A 19,394-nucleotide genomic window follows, 5' to 3' on the forward strand; every position below is an offset into this window, starting at 1 on the left:
ACTCCACAGCTGTTTTCCTTCCTGGGGAGGGTTCTGGCTCCAGTGGGAATGGCTCAAGTCTCCTAAGGTTCTGAAAGCCCACTGTGTGCAGATTCACGGTACACAGAGAGGAGAAGGTGGAGTCCTGCCCTGGAGGTGGGCACAGCTCACGGATGAGCCAGGCAGGCAGGCAGGCAGGCAGGGCATGAGAACACCTGAGCTGCCTTCATGAGTGAATGGTGTGGGGGCAGAGGAAGAGAAGCCGGTCTGCTCCCTCATGTGGTGCCCAGGGCAGGTTGTCCCCAGAGGAAACCCTTACAACGGTGAGGACTATCACTGCTGTTTCCCAAGGGGTTCCGTCGGTGCGTGTCTTCCCCGGAGCGGTCAGGCCGTCTCTAAAGTACACTGGCCATGGGCATTGCCTCTCCTTGGAACTTCCCATGTGTTTCTCTTTTTTATGGAACAGTGATTTTTTAGAGGGGTTCTGGGCCACAAGGTTGTTGGGTCATTTTCTAGCCTTCTGTCGTGAAGAACGCTTTCCTGGGCGTTGGGGTGGTTTGTTGTTCCAGCTCCCTTTCTTGGCTTCTTTTGGGAGCTGGTGCAACAAGAGGAGCTCAGCCTCTGCCTTCTGGCTGAGATGTCACCCTTCAAACAGCAATGCCTGCCTGGAGATAATGATGGCATTTGCCAAAAGGGCTTCGTTTGGCACATGATATCTTGAAAGGACGTACACCGTCCTTTCAGCTATCAAAGGCTAGTTCAAATGACATACAAATGAGAACTCTCCAATGGAGTCTTACAGTAGGTGGAGAGTCCGAAAAAAACTCCTTCAGTCATTTCACTGAGAGTCATTGATTGGGGACACCAAGAATATAGGAAGGAATGCAGAAAGAAAAGATGAAATTGTGTTCAGGATCGGGGGGAGGGATGAACAGGGCGTGCTTGCCTTGAATCCAGGCTTTGTTGGGGGGTGGGGCATAAAGATCGAACGGGTCTGAAACTACAAAGTGGGATGGTAACACAGTATCACCAGAGTTACACAACAGTGTTCCCAAATTGCAACAATGATGAAAAAGTTTACTAATCCCAACTTAACCAAGAGAAATACAGGAAACCATACACAAAATAAAACATCACCAGAAAGGTGGAAACAAACCAAATGCAAAGCAGTTCAGGGGAAAGGAACTCCATGTCCCCTGGGGGCAGACCGAGTTGCCGGCGTCCACGGTGAGCAGACAGGGATGGAGGCTGCAGAGCCGACCGCTCCCCTGGACGTGGTGTTTCCGGCAAGGGCTCTGGGTCTCTGCCCAGAGCGGGGGCTCGTTCTTCCTGCAGGGGCGAGTGAGTCATCGTCGGCGTCTGGGTGTTGCGCGGGAGCCAGGGCAGGCTCTCCCTGCCGAGGCGGTGACTCCTCCTCTGCCTCGGGTTCTCCTGCCAAAGCCCGAGCAGGTACAGGTGCACGTGGAGGTGGAGGTTCTGGCTGAGGGGGTGGGACATCAGTGCCTGGGGCTGCGGGCCCTGCAGGCACGGAGATCCGATCTGCCCGGTGTGCTGGCCAGTACCCAGCTGGCCTGGTGTCTCTGTGAGGGCAAGTCTCGGATCTCCATCTGGCCTCGGTGGATCCCTGGGTCCTGCACGTGGAGCCACCACCTCTGTAGGGACAGGTCTGGGAAGTAGAGCCTGGTTCCAGTTGGAGGCCAGTGCTAGAGCTGGGGGAGAAGCAAAGTTTGCCCACAGGCCAGCCTTGGCATGTGCGTATCCCGGGACAGAAAGCTTCCAAGAGATTCCCAAAGAATACCCAGGGTCGGATGTCTTTTGGGACTGAAGTGTGCAAGATGGGGGTGGGGGTGTGAGGCCAGCGCTTGCTGCAGGCCCAGCAGCATCTTTCGGGGACTCGTCCGTGTGTAGCTCAGCACCCCCTCCCCACACACTCCCGTGCACCAGCCCCAGCGTCCTCACCTCTGTGCTCTGGCGTGCTGGGCTCCAGGTCCTCCTGCTGCCTCAGAGGCCGGGGTTCTCGGGACTCTGGGTCGGAGCCGGGTGTGCTGAGCTCCGTGGCCGCCTCAGACTGGGCCGCCGGGTGTATCCTGGGTGGTGTCTCGGCAGCAGGCCTTCCCCGCCTCCGCTTCGCCCCCGGTGGGGCTGATGCCTCCGTGGGCACGCTCACCTGGAGCCTGCACTGGGCCTCACGGGCGGGGGGGTGGTGCTCCGACCCCTCCCTCCGGGAGGTGGACGGGGTGTCCCCGTCCTCGGCCTCATCACGTGGGAAGCTCTGCAACGACAGTGACCGTCAGCCAGCCGTGCTGGGAGTTTTCCGAGCTGGGCCTGGCCAGTGGAGCCGCTGCTTCTGCCTGCTCGAACTTCTCTTCCCAGAAGGGTCAGAGACGTGTGTCTGCTCAGATCCCCACCCGGGAGGATAGAGACCCACCTGAGGGTGTGAGGTCAGCCTGGGCGGCCGGCGCTGCCCGCACTCTCCCCATCCCACCCAGCCTGCTCTCCCCTGGGGTGTGGACACAACTTGTCCGCAGGCTTCTGACCCCACATCCGCCTGGGCTTCCTTGAGGGAGACACACCCCGAGAAACCCGCATCCACACACACAGGCAAAGGACCCGCTGTTTCCGGGTGGCATGGGAGAGGTGGCCTGGCCCCGCCTGGGGCTCCCCGTGTTACCTTTCTGTTTCTCCGGGCAAAGGGCCAGAGGCCTCTCGGGGGTGCCCTGAGCCAACGTCGACAGGGTGCCCACGCACACTGCCTGTGAGCTCTCCTGAGGCCCCGGCCTCTGGGCAGGGGCAAACAGCAGAACATCCTGGCAGCAAGTGATCTGGCTGGGGGCTCCTCTCCGCTCTGGAGGCCTGGATACCCGGGTTGCGGGTTCTGTTGGGTTCTGTTGCCGGCAGGTGACATCATTTCCTGGGGTTCGTGCTGAGGTCCCTTCCCCAAAACTTCGCAAGGGAATCTCTGGGTTTCTGACTGCTCGACCACCCCCCTTAGGCCATGTGCAGGCACAGTGACAGCCACACAGCCCAGCCCACAGCCCTGGGGAGGCCTGGGTGCAGCCAGGGCCTGAGCTCCGAGGACCCCGCTGCTCTCAGACCAGGCTCCTTCTTCTCGTAAGTGGTGTGGCCCTGGACAAGCATATGCCCCTCAGGGTTTCCCCGGTCTCTCCATCTGCAGAGTGGGGGTCATTCTCCCATCTGTTTCCTAGGTCTGTCGGCCTACGAGCAGCTCCATGCCTTTCCACCTGGGGCTGATATCACGTGGAGCTTGTGCGCTGAGACTTCAGAAAGAAAGACTCCATCCAGGGCTGACACAGCACAGAATGGGGCAGAACGAGGCCTGGATGCGCCGTGGTACCCAGGAAAAGGCACTCCCCCTCCTGACTGTTTGGAGACCCCGCATGCAAGTTGGAGGACCGAAAGGAAGACTCGAAGGTCTCCCTCTCTGATAGAAAAGAGTAGCCAACTTTCTGGTCCTCTGTTTCCATTGAGATTCTGTTCAAGTGTCCCAGCTCGGCTTCTGCGGGTGGCTGAGCTTCTAATGGCTCCCTGCGTTCTTGTCTTTTCCTCTCCAAACCTTCCGTCCGTTTCCCCCTTCTGGGGTGGATGGGCGCTGTCATTGCTTCTACCTTCGAGACAGATTGATGAAAAGTCTGGACCATCGACTCCTTTCCTCTCTTTGGTTCCGTGTCTCTCTCTGGCTGTGTCCCTCTCTTTTCCTTTCTCGATTCAGTCTGTGTCTTCCTCTTTCTCTCTCGTGTGTGGATGGATGGATGCTAGGAATGCACATGTATATGATTAGATGAGGGTTATGTTTTAGGGATAGGTTAGAGGGAGAGAAAGGCTTTAGGTCGGAGTTGGTCATGGGGGAAGGGTCAAGGGTGGTGGTGGTGTTTCTTGGAATCTGAGTGCTGTGCATTCTTCGTCTCTTTCCATATGAACCCCTTCTCAGATACACCACTTGCAAGGAGTCTCTCATGTTCCGTTTCCTATCTTTTGCATTTGTGAATGCTTAGCTTCTCTGTTGTGAAGAGGTTCCATTGGATGGAAACCCATTGGTGTACTTGGTTTCCCTCTTTCCCTTACTTGAAGAGACCCATTTCTACCTCCGCCCAGCAAATGGCAAGGAGACTCTGATGTTAAGGAGCCTTTGACCTACGCTTCTTTCTAGCTATCTCATGACATCAGTCTTTAGGGTGAGGTTTTTCCCCGATATTGAGGTGGTGTGAGATCAAAACCAATAGCGTTCTTCAGATGTAGCTGTCTGGTTTTCCCATGGACATTGATTGAAGAGGCTTTCTTGTTCCCATTTGGATATTCTCCCCTTCTGTGTCAGAGATGAGTTGACCTTGGATGCCGGGGTTTGTTTCTGGACCCTCAACTTTATTCCATCGATCTGGATCTGTGTGTGTTGTTGTATTCCCAATAGCATACTGTCCTGCTGCTGCCGCTGCGGCTAAGTCACTTCAGTCGTGTCTGACTCTGCGCGACCCCATGGCCTGCAGCCTACCAGGCTCCTCCGTCCAGGGCATTTTCCAGGCAAGAGTACTGGAGTGGGTCGCCATCGCCTTCTCCGATACTCTCCTGAGGATCCTAGTTTGGTCGTCTAATTTCCTTTCACACAACCTTGGACGTCCGTATCGGGGCTTTTTCGTCGGATTGTATTGACAATTTAGGCTCTTTTCTGTTTCCGTAACCCCTTTTGCAATTCTTTGTTCGGTGCGAACATGCATTGGCATTTTGGGAGGAATAGCATCGAAGCTGTGGATTGCCTTGTGGGGCTGTGACATCATTTTCCCAATAGGAATTCTTTCAAGCCCTGAGCACAGCTTCTCTTTCCAGTGATTGGTGTGGGCTTGATCTTCTTTCTTCCATCTCTCGCCGTTTTGTGAGAACAGGTCCTTCCTTCCCTTCTGGGTTAGATGGACTCGTGGGTATCACTTCAGTGAATGGCATTGTCAGTGGGGGTGATAATTCCCTTCTCATTGGAAGACTTTGCTGTGAGTATTAGAAGTGCAAGTGATTTCTCTTCCCCTTCCTCCCTGTCCATCTCTCAGAGCCACCGGGAAACAGAGGCCTCATCCAGGGTCACACAGGCCTGAGGGAGTGCAACTAGACTGTTGTTTCTTCAGGCCCTCAGTGCTGGACATCATCCGGGATACTCTGTGTGTGTCTTCCTCAGTCTGGCGTCCCTTCAGACCTTTCCCTAGTTTTCACAGGCTTGTTGTGTTGGTGTTCTTTGTCTGTTTGGAGACACGTCCTTGAGAAGCTTTGTGTTTCCACTCATTCGTCTCGCGATGTATGACCTGTCTTTTGCTTTTGTAATGAGGTCTTTCCCACGGTAGATATCTTTGATTTTGCAAAGTCCACTGTATTCTCTGGGTTGTTTTGTGGACTGCCTTTTAGTTTTGTGTGTGAAGACTCAAAGCACGTGTCCGGTTTCTGCTCATTGTTCTTCTAGATTTGTGACAAGTTTTCATGGAAACTTTGTCTAGGGATAACTGGAAGTGAACTCGGTGTAAGGTGTCAAGTCTCCATCTCCATTCATGTCATGCCCTGCAGTTTCCAATTCCCTGTTCCTGAGTGGTTTTGGAGACCTTGTGGGAAGTTTGGTTGCATCGGAGTTTGCATTTCCACCTTGAGTAGATTCACACTGTTCTGCCCTCAGGGACACTGTCAAGGGGGAGTGAGGAGCAGCCTGCACTTGCAGCAGTGACCACACGGTGGGGCGAGTGCTGCTGTCCCCTCTGGGAGCCCCAGGCCACAGGCATCCCAGTGAGGAGCCAGCTCTGTGCTCAGCTGAAAGGAGTTAGTCTCTCAGGAGCCTCTGAGCCCTTGCCTTTGGATCACCCAGGGTGGGCATTTACTGTGACAGAAAAAAATTGCCCTGAATTCCATGGACGGAAGAGCCTGGCTGTGTAGAGTTCGTGAGTTGCCGTGAATCAGACACAACTGAGGACACAAAAACTCAATAGACTAAAACACTTTTGGGGGGTGGGGGGAGTGAAAGGGGGTGATGTGGGGTTTTTTGTCTTATATAATAGCCAAGGGAAATCTAGTTTAAACCTAAATTCACATAGATGGGAAAGGTATAGCTCTCCGTCACCCTATTAAAAAAAAAAAAAAAAAAAAGACTTCACTTTTCTGAAAGTTTATTTAGTAGCTTCCTTGAGCAGTTCATTGTGAAGCATTTTTTTTTTTTTTCTGTGACATTGGCCTCATTAAAAAGTACGGTTTGCGTTTACTGGATAATTTTGTTCATTGGTTTGTTAGGGAATCTTGGTAATATTTGAGTTTCCTGGGGAGCATGGTCACATGACCTGGCCCTGGCCAATCAGTGCGTTCCACCTCCCTGGCCACTGTGATTGGCTCCGGACTGGGGCAGTGCCCAATCGGGGCCCAGGGCCGGGCCTCACGTTGGAAGCCAGGGGAAGACGAGCTCTCGTCCTGCTGGGGTAGGGGAAGGGGTGGGGCCAGGGGAGGTCAGGCTCCAGCAGTGGGAGGGGCTTGAGGTCCGCCTGCTGCAGTTGGTGACCTTCCTGCTCCCCTCAGGGCAGAGCCGCCGGCCTGAGAATGAGGGCGCTGCTGAGCCCAGGGGCTGGGATGGCCCGTTGCTGCTGTGGTCCCAGAGCTCCACCCGAGACCTGAGGGAGGCCGTCTGCCCGTGAGTCCTCTCCCGCTTGTCTGTCAGCTTGTTTGAAGCATGCTGGGTTTTCTGCCCAGCTGGCTAAGGGGAGTCCCTGGAAATGCAAGGGTGTGGGTTTTGGCAGACTTCAGGGAAGACATGCCAGATGAGCCTGGGAGACTCCAGCTTAATCTGGATTCAGGAGATATCTCTTCGGGCCAGCTAGTAATTGTAGGATAAGCCTAATGAGTCTTCACAGGATGAAGAGAGTAACGTGCCAAGGTAGCAATCGATGTCCTCTTTCGAGAGGATGAAGCTGGTGCTCAGAGAAGGGGGGAACTTGGCCACAGCAAGGAGGTGTGCACCCAGACAGAACCCCCAGATCCGGCCATTTGAGCTCAGGGAGTCCACTGGTGTGGCTTGTCCCTGTGGCAGGGGCCGAGGCACACAGCCCACCCTGATTCCTGCGGGGGCCTGACTTGGGAAGTGCCATCTGGTAGCTTTGAGACTCACCAAACCAAATTGCACTGGAGAGGGGAAGGACACCTTCCTTCATCCACCCCCCACCCCCGCCGGATTCCCACATACCCTGACCCCTTTCTCTGGATTTCGGAGCCATTTCCAGAGTCCCGCTCATATGACCTCATTCGAAGTGCACTGTGGACGAGCTGCCATCTGCAGCTGCTACCACAGCAGCCAAGGGCTTTAGCTCCCAAGTACCTCCCTTCCTTTGGAACTTGGGGGCCCTCTACTCCCCACTTGCACACCACAGACCTTTGCTGAGGATTGTGGGGACCCTCACTCAGTTTGCAGCACGTTGTAGCCATCCCTGTCCTCTCAATACCTCCCTTGCAACTCAGCTTGTGAGCTCCTTTGGAGCAGCGTGGCCCACCTGGCTGCAACGGAAGAGACACAGCTGACAGGGAAACAACAGCTTAGATCTGACAGCCGGAAAGCTCTGTCAAAAGGGACCTCCCTCTTCACACCGTAGAGGCTGTAGGAGCCGCCAGGGTTTGGGAACCAGTGCTGGGGCCAAAATGACTCCACAGCTGTTTTCCTTCCTGGGGAGGGTTCTGGCTCCAGTGGGAATGGCTCAAGTCTCCTAAGGTTCTGAAAGCCCACTGTGTGCAGATTCACGGTACACAGAGAGGAGAAGGTGGAGTCCTGCCCTGGAGGTGGGCACAGCTCACGGATGAGCCAGGCAGGCAGGCAGGCAGGCAGGGCATGAGAACACCTGAGCTGCCTTCATGAGTGAATGGTGTGGGGGCAGAGGAAGAGAAGCCGGTCTGCTCCCTCATGTGGTGCCCAGGGCAGGTTGTCCCCAGAGGAAACCCTTACAACGGTGAGGACTATCACTGCTGTTTCCCAAGGGGTTCCGTCGGTGCGTGTCTTCCCCGGAGCGGTCAGGCCGTCTCTAAAGTACACTGGCCATGGGCATTGCCTCTCCTTGGAACTTCCCATGTGTTTCTCTTTTTTATGGAACAGTGATTTTTTAGAGGGGTTCTGGGCCACAAGGTTGTTGGGTCATTTTCTAGCCTTCTGTCGTGAAGAACGCTTTCCTGGGCGTTGGGGTGGTTTGTTGTTCCAGCTCCCTTTCTTGGCTTCTTTTGGGAGCTGGTGCAACAAGAGGAGCTCAGCCTCTGCCTTCTGGCTGAGATGTCACCCTTCAAACAGCAATGCCTGCCTGGAGATAATGATGGCATTTGCCAAAAGGGCTTCGTTTGGCACATGATATCTTGAAAGGACGTACACCGTCCTTTCAGCTATCAAAGGCTAGTTCAAATGACATACAAATGAGAACTCTCCAATGGAGTCTTACAGTAGGTGGAGAGTCCGAAAAAAACTCCTTCAGTCATTTCACTGAGAGTCATTGATTGGGGACACCAAGAATATAGGAAGGAATGCAGAAAGAAAAGATGAAATTGTGTTCAGGATCGGGGGGAGGGATGAACAGGGCGTGCTTGCCTTGAATCCAGGCTTTGTTGGGGGGTGGGGCATAAAGATCGAACGGGTCTGAAACTACAAATTGGGATGGTAACACAGTATCACCAGAGTTACACAACAGTGTTCCCAAATTGCAACAATGATGAAAAAGTTTACTAATCCCAACTTAACCAAGAGAAATACAGGAAACCATACACAAAATAAAACATCACCAGAAAGGTGGAAACAAACCAAATGCAAAGCAGTTCAGGGGAAAGGAACTCCATGTCCCCTGGGGGCAGACCGAGTTGCCGGCGTCCACGGTGAGCAGACAGGGATGGAGGCTGCAGAGCCGACCGCTCCCCTGGACGTGGTGTTTCCGGCAAGGGCTCTGGGTCTCTGCCCAGAGCGGGGGCTCGTTCTTCCTGCAGGGGCGAGTGAGTCATCGTCGGCGTCTGGGTGTTGCGCGGGAGCCAGGGCAGGCTCTCCCTGCCGAGGCGGTGACTCCTCCTCTGCCTCGGGTTCTCCTGCCAAAGCCCGAGCAGGTACAGGTGCACGTGGAGGTGGAGGTTCTGGCTGAGGGGGTGGGACATCAGTGCCTGGGGCTGCGGGCCCTGCAGGCACGGAGATCCGATCTGCCCGGTGTGCTGGCCAGTACCCAGCTGGCCTGGTGTCTCTGTGAGGGCAAGTCTCGGATCTCCATCTGGCCTCGGTGGATCCCTGGGTCCTGCACGTGGAGCCACCACCTCTGTAGGGACAGGTCTGGGAAGTAGAGCCTGGTTCCAGTTGGAGGCCAGTGCTAGAGCTGGGGGAGAAGCAAAGTTTGCCCACAGGCCAGCCTTGGCATGTGCGTATCCCGGGACAGAAAGCTTCCAAGAGATTCCCAAAGAATACCCAGGGTCGGATGTCTTTTGGGACTGAAGTGTGCAAGATGGGGGTGGGGGTGTGAGGCCAGCGCTTGCTGCAGGCCCAGCAGCATCTTTCGGGGACTCGTCCGTGTGTAGCTCAGCACCCCCTCCCCACACACTCCCGTGCACCAGCCCCAGCGTCCTCACCTCTGTGCTCTGGCGTGCTGGGCTCCAGGTCCTCCTGCTGCCTCAGAGGCCGGGGTTCTCGGGACTCTGGGTCGGAGCCGGGTGTGCTGAGCTCCGTGGCCGCCTCAGACTGGGCCGCCGGGTGTATCCTGGGTGGTGTCTCGGCAGCAGGCCTTCCCCGCCTCCGCTTCGCCCCCGGTGGGGCTGATGCCTCCGTGGGCACGCTCACCTGGAGCCTGCACTGGGCCTCACGGGCGGGGGGGTGGTGCTCCGACCCCTCCCTCCGGGAGGTGGACGGGGTGTCCCCGTCCTCGGCCTCATCACGTGGGAAGCTCTGCAACGACAGTGACCGTCAGCCAGCCGTGCTGGGAGTTTTCCGAGCTGGGCCTGGCCAGTGGAGCCGCTGCTTCTGCCTGCTCGAACTTCTCTTCCCAGAAGGGTCAGAGACGTGTGTCTGCTCAGATCCCCACCCGGGAGGATAGAGACCCACCTGAGGGTGTGAGGTCAGCCTGGGCGGCCGGCGCTGCCCGCACTCTCCCCATCCCACCCAGCCTGCTCTCCCCTGGGGTGTGGACACAACTTGTCCGCAGGCTTCTGACCCCACATCCGCCTGGGCTTCCTTGAGGGAGACACACCCCGAGAAACCCGCATCCACACACACAGGCAAAGGACCCGCTGTTTCCGGGTGGCATGGGAGAGGTGGCCTGGCCCCGCCTGGGGCTCCCCGTGTTACCTTTCTGTTTCTCCGGGCAAAGGGCCAGAGGCCTCTCGGGGGTGCCCTGAGCCAACGTCGACAGGGTGCCCACGCACACTGCCTGTGAGCTCTCCTGAGGCCCCGGCCTCTGGGCAGGGGCAAACAGCAGAACATCCTGGCAGCAAGTGATCTGGCTGGGGGCTCCTCTCCGCTCTGGAGGCCTGGATACCCGGGTTGCGGGTTCTGTTGGGTTCTGTTGCCGGCAGGTGACATCATTTCCTGGGGTTCGTGCTGAGGTCCCTTCCCCAAAACTTCGCAAGGGAATCTCTGGGTTTCTGACTGCTCGACCACCCCCCTTAGGCCATGTGCAGGCACAGTGACAGCCACACAGCCCAGCCCACAGCCCTGGGGAGGCCTGGGTGCAGCCAGGGCCTGAGCTCCGAGGACCCCGCTGCTCTCAGACCAGGCTCCTTCTTCTCGTAAGTGGTGTGGCCCTGGACAAGCATATGCCCCTCAGGGTTTCCCCGGTCTCTCCATCTGCAGAGTGGGGGTCATTCTCCCATCTGTTTCCTAGGTCTGTCGGCCTACGAGCAGCTCCATGCCTTTCCACCTGGGGCTGATATCACGTGGAGCTTGTGCGCTGAGACTTCAGAAAGAAAGACTCCATCCAGGGCTGACACAGCACAGAATGGGGCAGAACGAGGCCTGGATGCGCCGTGGTACCCAGGAAAAGGCACTCCCCCTCCTGACTGTTTTGAGACCCCGCATGCAAGTTGGAGGACCGAAAGGAAGACTCGAAGGTCTCCCTCTCTGATAGAAAAGAGTAGCCAACTTTCTGGTCCTCTGTTTCCATTGAGATTCTGTTCAAGTGTCCCAGCTCGGCTTCTGCGGGTGGCTGAGCTTCTAATGGCTCCCTGCGTTCTTGTCTTTTCCTCTCCAAACCTTCCGTCCGTTTCCCCCTTCTGGGGTGGATGGGCGCTGTCATTGCTTCTACCTTCGAGACAGATTGATGAAAAGTCTGGACCATCGACTCCTTTCCTCTCTTTGGTTCCGTGTCTCTCTCTGGCTGTGTCCCTCTCTTTTCCTTTCTCGATTCAGTCTGTGTCTTCCTCTTTCTCTCTCGTGTGTGGATGGATGGATGCTAGGAATGCACATGTATATGATTAGATGAGGGTTATGTTTTAGGGATAGGTTAGAGGGAGAGAAAGGCTTTAGGTCGGAGTTGGTCATGGGGGAAGGGTCAAGGGTGGTGGTGGTGTTTCTTGGAATCTGAGTGCTGTGCATTCTTCGTCTCTTTCCATATGAACCCCTTCTCAGATACACCACTTGCAAGGAGTCTCTCATGTTCCGTTTCCTATCTTTTGCATTTGTGAATGCTTAGCTTCTCTGTTGTGAAGAGGTTCCATTGGATGGAAACCCATTGGTGTACTTGGTTTCCCTCTTTCCCTTACTTGAAGAGACCCATTTCTACCTCCGCCCAGCAAATGGCAAGGAGACTCTGATGTTAAGGAGCCTTTGACCTACGCTTCTTTCTAGCTATCTCATGACATCAGTCTTTAGGGTGAGGTTTTTCCCCGATATTGAGGTGGTGTGAGATCAAAACCAATAGCGTTCTTCAGATGTAGCTGTCTGGTTTTCCCATGGACATTGATTGAAGAGGCTTTCTTGTTCCCATTTGGATATTCTCCCCTTCTGTGTCAGAGATGAGTTGACCTTGGATGCCGGGGTTTGTTTCTGGACCCTCAACTTTATTCCATCGATCTGGATCTGTGTGTGTTGTTGTATTCCCAATAGCATACTGTCCTGCTGCTGCCGCTGCGGCTAAGTCACTTCAGTCGTGTCTGACTCTGCGCGACCCCATGGCCTGCAGCCTACCAGGCTCCTCCGTCCAGGGCATTTTCCAGGCAAGAGTACTGGAGTGGGTCGCCATCGCCTTCTCCGATACTCTCCTGAGGATCCTAGTTTGGTCGTCTAATTTCCTTTCACACAACCTTGGACGTCCGTATCGGGGCTTTTTCGTCGGATTGTATTGACAATTTAGGCTCTTTTCTGTTTCCGTAACCCCTTTTGCAATTCTTTGTTCGGTGCGAACATGCATTGGCATTTTGGGAGGAATAGCATCGAAGCTGTGGATTGCCTTGTGGGGCTGTGACATCATTTTCCCAATAGGAATTCTTTCAAGCCCTGAGCACAGCTTCTCTTTCCAGTGATTGGTGTGGGCTTGATCTTCTTTTTTCCATCTCTCGCCGTTTTGTGAGAACAGGTCCTTCCTTCCCTTCTGGGTTAGATGGACTCGTGGGTATCACTTCAGTGAATGGCATTGTCAGTGGGGGTGATAATTCCCTTCTCATTGGAAGACTTTGCTGTGAGTATTAGAAGTGCAAGTGATTTCTCTTCCCCTTCCTCCCTGTCCATCTCTCAGAGCCACCGGGAAACAGAGGCCTCATCCAGGGTCACACGGGCCTGAGGGAGTGCAACTAGACTGTTGTTTCTTCAGGCCCTCAGTGCTGGACATCATCCGGGATACTCTGTGTGTGTCTTCCTCAGTCTGGCGTCCCTTCAGACCTTTCCCTAGTTTTCACAGGCTTGTTGTGTTGGTGTTCTTTGTCTGTTTGGAGACACGTCCTTGAGAAGCTTTGTGTTTCCACTCATTCGTCTCGCGATGTATGACCTGTCTTTTGCTTTTGTAATGAGGTCTTTCCCACGGTAGATATCTTTGATTTTGCAAAGTCCACTGTATTCTCTGGGTTGTTTTGTGGACTGCCTTTTAGTTTTGTGTGTGAAGACTCAAAGCACGTGTCCGGTTTCTGCTCATTGTTCTTCTAGATTTGTGACAAGTTTTCATGGAAACTTTGTCTAGGGATAACTGGAAGTGAACTCGGTGTAAGGTGTCAAGTCTCCGTCTCCATTCATGTCATGCCCTGCAGTTTCCAATTCCCTGTTCCTGAGTGGTTTTGGAGACCTTGTGGGAAGTTTGGTTGCATCGGAGTTTGCATTTCCACCTTGAGTAGATTCACACTGTTCTGCCCTCAGGGACACTGTCAAGGGGGAGTGAGGAGCAGCCTGCACTTGCAGCAGTGACCACACGGTGGGGCGAGTGCTGCTGTTCCCTCTGGGAGCCCCAGGCCACAGGCATCCCAGTGAGGAGCCAGCTCTGTGCTCAGCTGAAAGGAGTTAGTCTCTCAGGAGCCTCTGAGCCCTTGCCTTTGGATCACCCAGGGTGGGCATTTACTGTGACAGAAAAAAATTGCCCTGAATTCCATGGACGGAAGAGCCTGGCTGTGTAGAGTTCGTGAGTTGCCGTGAATCAGACACAACTGAGGACACAAAAACTCAATAGACTAAAACACTTTTTGGGGGTGGGGGGAGTGAAAGGGGGTGATGTGGGGTTTTTTGTCTTATATAATAGCCAAGGGAAATCTAGTTTAAACCTAAATTCACATAGATGGGAAAGGTATAGCTCTCCGTCACTCTAATAAAAAAAAAAAAAAAAAACGACTTAACTTTTCTGAAAGTTTATTTAGTAGCTTACTTGAGCAGTTCATTGTGAAGCATTTTTTTTTTTCTGTGACATTGGCCTCATTAAAAAGTACGGTTTGCGTTTACTGGATAATTTTGTTCATTGGTTTGTTAGGGAATCGTGGTAATATTTGAGTTTCCTGGGGAGCATGGTCACATGACCTGGCCCTGGCCAATCGGTGCGTTCCACCTCCCTGGCCACTGTGATTGGCTCCGGACTGGGGCAGTGCCCAATCGGGGCCCAGGGCCGGGCCTCACGTTGGAAGCCAGGGGAAGACGAGCTCTCGTCCTGCTGGGGTAGGGGAAGGGGTGGGGCCGGGGGAGGTCAGGCTCCAGCAGTGGGAGGGGCTTGAGGTCCGCCTGCAGCAGTTGGTGACCTTCCTGCTCCCCTCAGGGCAGAGCCGCCGGCCTGAGAATGAGGGCGCTGCTGAGCCCAGGGGCTGGGATGGCCCGTTGCTGCTGTGGTCCCAGAGCTCCACCCGAGACCTGAGGGAGGCCGTCTGCCCGTGAGTCCTCTCCCGCTTGTCTGTCAGCTTGTTTGAAGCATGCTGGGTTTTCTGCCCAGCTGGCTAAGGGGAGTCCCTGGAAATGCAAGGGTGTGGGTTTTGGCAGACTTCAGGGAAGACATGCCAGATGAGCCTGGGAGACTCCAGCTTAATCTGGATTCAGGAGATATCTCTTCGGGCCAGCTAGTAATTGTAGGATAAGCCTAATGAGTCTTCACAGGATGAAGAGAGTAACGTGCCAAGGTAGCAATCGATGTCCTCCTTCGAGAGGATGAAGCTGGTGCTCAGAGAAGGGGGGAACTTGGCCACAGCAAGGAGGTGTGCACCCAGACAGAACCCCCAGATCCGGCCATTTGAGCTCAGGGAGTCCACTGGTGTGGCTTGTCCCTGTGGCAGGGGCCGAGGCACACAGCCCACCCTGATTCCTGCGGGGGCCTGACTTGGGAAGTGCCATCTGGTAGCTTTGAGACTCACCAAACCAAATTGCACTGGAGAGAGGAAGGACACCTTCCTTCATCCACCCCCCACCCCCGCCGGATTCCCACATACCCTGACCCCTTTCTCTGGATTTCGGAGCCATTTCCAGAGTCCCGCTCATATGACCTCATTCGAAGTGCACTGTGGACGAGCTGCCATCTGCAGCTGCTACCACAGCAGCCAAGGGCTTTAGCTCCCAAGTACCTCCCTTCCTTTGGAACTTGGGGGCCCTCTACTCCCCACTTGCACACCACAGACCTTTGCTGAGGATTGTGGGGACCCTCACTCAGTTTGCAGCACGTTGTAGCCATCCCTGTCCTCTCAATACCTCCCTTGCAACTCAGCTTGTGAGCTCCTTTGGAGCAGCGTGGCCCACCTGGCTGCAACGGAAGAGACACAGCTGACAGGGAAACAACAGCTTAGATCTGACAGCCGGAAAGCTCTGTCAAAAGGGACCTCCCTCTTCACACCGTAGAGGCTGTAGGAGCCGCCAGGGTTTGGGAACCAGTGCTGGGGCCAAAATGACTCCACAGCTGTTTTCCTTCCTGGGGAGGGTTCTGGCTCCAGTGGGAATGGCTCAAGTCTCCTAAGGTTCTGAAAGCCCACTGTGTGCAGATTCACGGTACACAGAGAGGAGAAGGTGGAGTCCTGCCCTGGAGGTGGGCACAGCTCACGGATGAGCCAGGCAGGCAGGCAGGCAGGCAGGGCATGAGAACACCTGAGCTGCCTTCATGAGTGAATGGTGTGGGGGCAGAGGAAGAGAAGCCGGTCTGCTCCCTCATGTGGTGCCCAGGGCAGGTTGTCCCCAGAGGAAACCCTTACAACGGTGAGGACTATCACTGCTGTTTCCCAAGGGGTTCCGTCGGTGCGTGTCTTCCCCGGAGCAGTCAGGCCGTCTCTAAAGTACACTGGCCATGGGCATTGCCTCTCCTTGGAACTTCCCATGTGTTTCTCTTTTTTATGGAACAGTGATTTTTTAGAGGGGTTCTGGGCCACAAGGTTGTTGGGTCATTTTCTAGCCTTCTGTCGTGAAGAACGCTTTCCTGGGCGTTGGGGTGGTTTGTTGTTCCAGCTCCCTTTCTTGGCTTCTTTTGGGAGCTGGTGCAACAAGAGGAGCTCAGCCTCTGCCTTCTGGCTGAGATGTCACCCTTCAAACAGCAATGCCTGCCTGGAGATAATGATGGCATTTGCCAAAAGGGCTTCGTTTGGCACATGATATCTTGAAAGGACGTACACCGTCCTTTCAGCTATCAAAGGCTAGTTCAAATGACATACAAATGAGAACTCTCCAATGGAGTCTTACAGTAGGTGGAGAGTCCGAAAAAAACTCCTTCAGTCATTTCACTGAGAGTCATTGATTGGGGACACCAAGAATATAGGAAGGAATGCAGAAAGAAAAGATGAAATTGTGTTCAGGATCGGGGGGAGGGATGAACAGGGCGTGCTTGCCTTGAATCCAGGCTTTGTTGGGGGGTGGGGCATAAAGATCGAACAGGTCTGAAACTACAAATTGGGATGGTAACACAGTATCACCAGAGTTACACAACAGTGTTCCCAAATTGCAACAATGATGAAAAAGTTTACTAATCCCAACTTAACCAAGAGAAATACAGGAAACCATACACAAAATAAAACATCACCAGAAAGGTGGAAACAAACCAAATGCAAAGCAGTGCAGGGGAAAGGAACTCCATGTCCCCTGGGGGCAGACCGAGTTGCCGGCGTCCACGGTGAGCAGACAGGGATGGAGGCTGCAGAGCCGACCGCTCCCCTGGACGTGGTGTTTCCGGCAAGGGCTCTGGGTCTCTGCCCAGAGCGGGGGCTCGTTCTTCCTGCAGGGGCGAGTGAGTCATCGTCGGCGTCTGGGTGTTGCGCGGGAGCCAGGGCAGGCTCTCCCTGCCGAGGCGGTGACTCCTCCTCTGCCTCGGGTTCTCCTGCCAAAGCCCGAGCAGGTACAGGTGCACGTGGAGGTGGAGGTTCTGGCTGAGGGGGTGGGACATCAGTGCCTGGGGCTGGGGGCCCTGCAGGCACGGAGATCCGATCTGCCCGGTGTGCTGGCCAGTACCCAGCTGGCCTGGTGTCTCTGTGAGGGCAAGTCTCGGATCTCCATCTGGCCTCGGTGGATCCCTGGGTCCTGCACGTGGAGCCACCACCTCTGTAGGGACAGGTCTGGGAAGTAGAGCCTGGTTCCAGTTGGAGGCCAGTGCTAGAGCTGGGGGAGAAGCAAAGTTTGCCCACAGGCCAGCCTTGGCATGTGCGTATCCCGGGACAGAAAGCTTCCAAGAGATTCCCAAAGAATACCCAGGGTCGGATGTCTTTTGGGACTGAAGTGTGCAAGATGGGGGTGGGGGTGTGAGGCCAGCGCTTGCTGCAGGCCCAGCAGCATCTTTCGGGGACTCGTCCGTGTGTAGCTCAGCACCCCCTCCCCACACACTCCCGTGCACCAGCCCCAGCGTCCTCACCTCTGTGCTCTGGCGTGCTGGGCTCCAGGTCCTCCTGCTGCCTCAGAGGCCGGGGTTCTCGGGACTCTGGGTCGGAGCCGGGTGTGCTGAGCTCCGTGGCCGCCTCAGACTGGGCCGCCGGGTGTATCCTGGGTGGTGTCTCGGCAGCAGGCCTTCCCCGCCTCCGCTTCGCCCCCGGTGGGGCTGATGCCTCCGTGGGCACGCTCACCTGGAGCCTGCACTGGGCCTCACGGGCGGGGGGGTGGTGCTCCGACCCCTCCCTCCGGGAGGTGGACGGGGTGTCCCCGTCCTCGGCCTCATCACGTGGGAAGCTCTGCAACGACAGTGACCGTCAGCCAGCCGTGCTGGGAGTTTTCCGAGCTGGGCCTGGCCAGTGGAGCCGCTGCTTCTGCCTGCTCGAACTTCTCTTCCCAGAAGGGTCAGAGACGTGTGTCTGCTCAGATCCCCACCCGGGAGGATAGAGACCCACCTGAGGGTGTGAGGTCAGCCTGGGCGGCCGGCGCTGCCCGCACTCTCCCCATCCCACCCAGCCTGCTCTCCCCTGGGGTGTGGACACAACTTGTCCGCAGGCTTCTGACCCCACATCCGCCTGGGCTTCCTTGAGGGAGACACACCCCGAGAAACCCGCATCCACACACACAGGCAAAGGACCCGCTGTTTCCGGGTGGCATGGGAGAGGTGGCCTGGCCCCGCCTGGGGCTCCCCGTGTTACCTTTCTGTTTTTCCGGGCAAAGGGCCAGAGGCCTCTCGGGGGTGCCCTGAGCCAACGTCGACAGGGTGCCCACGCACACTGCCTGTGAGCTCTCCTGAGGCCCCGGCCTCTGGGCAGGGGCAAACAGCAGAACATCCTGGCAGCAAGTGATCTGGCTGGGGGCTCCTCTCCGCTCTGGAGGCCTGGATACCCGGGTTGCGGGTTCTGTTGGGTTCTGTTGCCGGCAGGTGACATCATTTCCTGGGGTTCGTGCTGAGGTCCCTTCCCCAAAACTTCGCAAGGGAATCTCTGGGTTTCTGACTGCTCGACCACCCCCCTTAGGCCATGTGCAGGCACAGTGACAGCCACACAGCCCAGCCCACAGCCCTGGGGAGGCCTGGGTGCAGCCAGGGCCTGAGCTCCGAGGACCCCGCTGCTCTCAGACCAGGCTCCTTCTTCTCGTAAGTGGTGTGGCCCTGGACAAGCATATGCCCCTCAGGGTTTCCCCGGTCTCTCCATCTGCAGAGTGGGGGTCATTCTCCCATCTGTTTCCTAGGTCTGTCGGCCTACGAGCAGCTCCATGCCTTTCCACCTGGGGCTGATATCACGTGGAGCTTGTGCGCTGAGACTTCAGAAAGAAAGACTCCATCCAGGGCTGACACAGCACAGAATGGGGCAGAACGAGGCCTGGATGCGCCGTGGTACCCAGGAAAAGGCACTCCCCCTCCTGACTGTTTGGAGACCCCGCATGCAAGTTGGAGGACCGAAAGGAAGACTCGAAGGTCTCCCTCTCTGATAGAAAAGAGTAGCCAACTTTCTGGTCCTCTGTTTCCATTGAGATTCTGTTCAAGTGTCCCAGCTCGGCTTCTGCGGGTGGCTGAGCTTCTAATGGCTCCCTGCGTTCTTGTCTTTTCCTCTCCAAACCTTCCGTCCGTTTCCCCCTTCTGGGGTGGATGGGCGCTGTCATTGCTTCTACCTTCGAGACAGATTGATGAAAAGTCTGGACCATCGACTCCTTTCCTCTCTTTGGTTCCGTGTCTCTCTCTGGCTGTGTCCCTCTCTTTTCCTTTCTCGATTCAGTCTGTGTCTTCCTCTTTCTCTCTCGTGTGTGGATGGATGGATGCTAGGAATGCACATGTATATGATTAGATGAGGGTTATGTTTTAGGGATAGGTTAGAGGGAGAGAAAGGCTTTAGGTCGGAGTTGGTCATGGGGGAAGGGTCAAGGGTGGTGGTGGTGTTTCTTGGAATCTGAGTGCTGTGCATTCTTCGTCTCTTTCCATATGAACCCCTTCTCAGATACACCACTTGCAAGGAGTCTCTCATGTTCCGTTTCCTATCTTTTGCATTTGTGAATGCTTAGCTTCTCTGTTGTGAAGAGGTTCCATTGGATGGAAACCCATTGGTGTACTTGGTTTCCCTCTTTCCCTTACTTGAAGAGACCCATTTCTACCTCCGCCCAGCAAATGGCAAGGAGACTCTGATGT

At 55.5% G+C, this 19,394-nt stretch overlaps 2 long non-coding RNA genes across 2 annotated transcripts in view; both read left to right on the forward strand.

Moving 5' to 3' along the window:
* The window catches only part of LOC145513994 (uncharacterized), a 159,993-nt gene that overhangs the window by 69,865 nt on the left and 70,734 nt on the right, over positions 1-19,394 (forward strand). Inside the window, exons 11-12 of the long non-coding RNA XR_014059798.1 lie at positions 6,529-6,640; positions 14,166-14,277. This is a non-coding gene — a long non-coding RNA (uncharacterized LOC145513994). The remainder of the gene's footprint in view (positions 1-6,528; positions 6,641-14,165; positions 14,278-19,394) is intronic.
* Positions 897-3,451, forward strand: LOC145514007 (uncharacterized). Its single transcript, XR_014059811.1, has 2 exons — positions 897-3,090; positions 3,186-3,451. It is a non-coding gene; the product is annotated as an uncharacterized LOC145514007 (long non-coding RNA).

Source organism: Giraffa tippelskirchi, chromosome 7, assembly GCF_054371585.1.
Source record: "Giraffa tippelskirchi isolate mGirTip1 chromosome 7, T2T-mGirTip1v1.2.pri, whole genome shotgun sequence".
NCBI lineage: Eukaryota > Metazoa > Chordata > Mammalia > Artiodactyla > Giraffidae > Giraffa > Giraffa tippelskirchi.